The following is a 3,107-nucleotide window of genomic DNA, read 5'->3' on the forward strand; positions in this document are numbered from 1 at the left end:
TTTTTTTTTTTTTTTTTTTTTTTTGCTGTCACCAATCCAATTTATTGATCACGTCGTCAGTGAGGTGGAGAGTCACGTCCTCCCGCTGCAGGCCTTTTGGCCACCCTGACAGCTTCTGCCGCCTCCTGTCCCCTCAGCCCTGCCTTAGTTTACCCACTGAGAAGGAGGATCTTTCGCGGTCCTACGTGCCCGAAACTAACACCCCAGAGGAGGCCGGAGAGCTTCAGGCAGTTTCCCAGACACCACCCCCACCCCTCAGCCGAGACACAGCCAGGGGCAGAGAGGTCGTGAGGATCAGGACAAGGAGGGCAAGGTGGCGCAGGGGTAGGACAGACCACAGTCTTTTACTGCAGAGGAGGGAACCACACCATGGAGGGAAAATAAATAGAGGGGCCCAGGGCAGCAGAGTCCAGGCCCCCGGGAGCACACTGACTGTAGGAGCAGCGGGTAAGGGGGAGCCCTGGCACCCCGGCCCCTCGCCTGCCTCAGCCACTGAGGAAGAGACGCTTGTAGGCCTTGTTCATCTGCTCCAAGAAGATGAAGGTGCGGACGGTGTGGGGGCCCAGGCGGGCATAGTACGGTGTGAAGCCCTTCCACAGGCTGAAGAAGCCCTCGTAACGGACAACCTTCACCAGCACGTCCAGCCGGTTCTTGTATTCCGGCTTCCCGTCAATCATCCTCATGTTCTGGATCCGGGTCTTGACGATGTCCACTGGCATGGAAGCAGCGGTGGTGACCAAGCCGCTGATCATGCTTGCACAAAAGTGGCACAGGATGTTGTCAGAGAAGTAACCTGAGTCCAGTAAGAACTGCTTGGATTGGGAGTAGGAAGCGAGCTGGGCCGCGTTGACCACGACAGCGCGAGCCATGGTAGGGATGCAGCCCCTCCATAGTGTGGGGACCCCTTCCTCCCGGGCGATTCGAATCAGAGCATTAAACACATTTTTGTAGCCACGGCGCTGGTGATTTCTTCTCAAATATGTCTATAGATTCAATGAACTTCTTATCAAATGCCAACAATATTTGTTTGTTCGGGGTTTTGTTTTGTTTTGTTTTGTCTTGTTTTTAGGTAACTTGTCATGTTGATTCAAAATGTTAATGGAGGTTAAAAAAACAAGTATAGCCAAGTGTCTCATGAAGAAGAAAATGACTGGACAAACTTGCATTAATAGCTAGAAAGATTTATATGATCTATAATCTATGTTGTGTACTGCACACAACAAAGACAGACAATGGGGCAGACAAAAAGCAATATTATAGATCACTGTAAAAGGATGGACTATCTAGCCGGTGTTGGAAAAACTGCTTACCCATATGAGAAAAAATAGGACGCTTACTTCAAACCATTCACAAAATTTAATTTCCAAAGATAATATAGGGGAAACTCTGTATCATTACAGAATTAAACAAAAATTTCAAAGTTTTTCGAACTTTGTTCTTTGTTTTTTGTACTTTGTGGTACAAACCACAAGGAAAAATATTGATAAAGGGTAATAAATTAAATTTAGAATTCCATTAATCAAAAGATGCTAAAAAGCCTGAAAATTTCAACCACAAACTGTGATACTTTTGCAAGATACATCAAGACTAGTCTCAAGATTAGATAAAGAATTCCTACAATAGGTAGGAGAAAGACAACAATACAAAAAACAGAAGTGGAAGTAGTTCTCAGAGAAAAATAAATGGCCTTCAAATGTTAGAAAATATAATCAACCTCATTTGTAAAGAGAGTGCAAATTAAACCACCATGAGATATAGAAATACTCCCACTTCAGCAAAAAGTAAGAAACGTGTACTGTTTTAGTAAGGATACAGAAAATAGAAAAATTCATCCAGAAATTATCATGCCCTGCTGGTAGAAATGTAAATGCATCTCTTTTGAAAAGAATTGAATATTTAAATTAATGAATGGACCATCTCATACCCCATGAATCGGCAACTCCACTCACACATGTGTACCAGGAAATATGTACAGGAATTTGTATAATCTCATTGTTTAACACAGAAAAAAAGAGAAAGAAAGAGACAGAGAAGACAAAATAATCTAAAAGTTTATCAACAGTGAAATGTATATATAAAACTGGAGGGGGAAAAGAACCATGAGAGACTATGGACTCTGAGAAACAAACTGAGGGTTCTAGAGGGGAGGGGGGTGGGGGGATGGGTTAGCCTGGTGATGGGTATTAAAGAGGGCACATTCTGCATGGAGCACTGGGTGTTATACGCAAACAATGAATCATGGAACACTACATCAAAAACTAATGATGTAATGTATGGTGATTAACATAACAATAATAAATAAATAGATAAAAAATATAGCACACTATACATAGGAACATTCTGGAATTACAATCACACACATTAATATGACTAAATCCCACAAGAGAGAATCCTAAGAAGACTCTGTGCTAAGCATGGAGCCCAATGTGGGGCTCGATCTCACAACCCTGAGATCATAAGCTGAGCCGAAATCCAGAGTCGGACACTTACCAACTGAGCCACCCAAACGCCCCATATATAAAAATATTAAAGATGATGACCAGATATACAATGTTCATAAGAAGATATATAAATATAAAATGTTTTAGGGGCACCTGGGTGGCTCAGTCGGTTAAGCATCTGCCTTCAGCTTGGATCATGATCCCAGGGTCCTGGGATTGAGCCCCGTTTCAGACTCCCTGCTTGGCAGGGAACCTGCTTCTCCCGCTCCCTCTCCCTGCTACTCCCTCTGCTTATGCTCTCTCTCTCTCTCTCTCAAATAAATAAAATCTTTAAAATATATATATAATGTTTTAAAAGAGTATATAAGATATATAAATAAGGCAAATATATACCATCAATAAATGTTCACTCAAAACAAATGTAAAATCTATTCAATACTATTTTCGTTAGAACAATATGTCTATGAGATTATTAGAATTCTTATACCCTGGCAATAAGCAGTATAATACACCTTACTCATAGACTATAAATGTATTTTTGTCTTCAGAAAACATGGTTTCTATTCATGAGGTAAGAAAAAAATTACCTTTCACTTCATTTGTTTTTTCCTTTTTTTTTTTTAATCTAGAGGATGGAGAATAGAGTTTATATGGATATTCTTAGAA

The 3,107-nt window shown here is 41.2% G+C and overlaps 1 pseudogene; it reads right to left on the minus strand.

The window, feature by feature from the left end:
• Positions 1-11: 11 nt before the first annotated feature.
• On the minus strand, positions 12-981 carry LOC102733613 (mitochondrial 2-oxoglutarate/malate carrier protein pseudogene; annotated as a pseudogene).
• Between the last annotated feature and the right edge of the window lie 2,126 nt (positions 982-3,107).

The sequence above is a fragment of the Leptonychotes weddellii genome, chromosome 3 (genome assembly GCF_054177405.1).
Source record: "Leptonychotes weddellii isolate Sample4059 chromosome 3, ASM5417740v2, whole genome shotgun sequence".
In the NCBI taxonomy this organism is placed as follows: domain Eukaryota; kingdom Metazoa; phylum Chordata; class Mammalia; order Carnivora; family Phocidae; genus Leptonychotes; species Leptonychotes weddellii.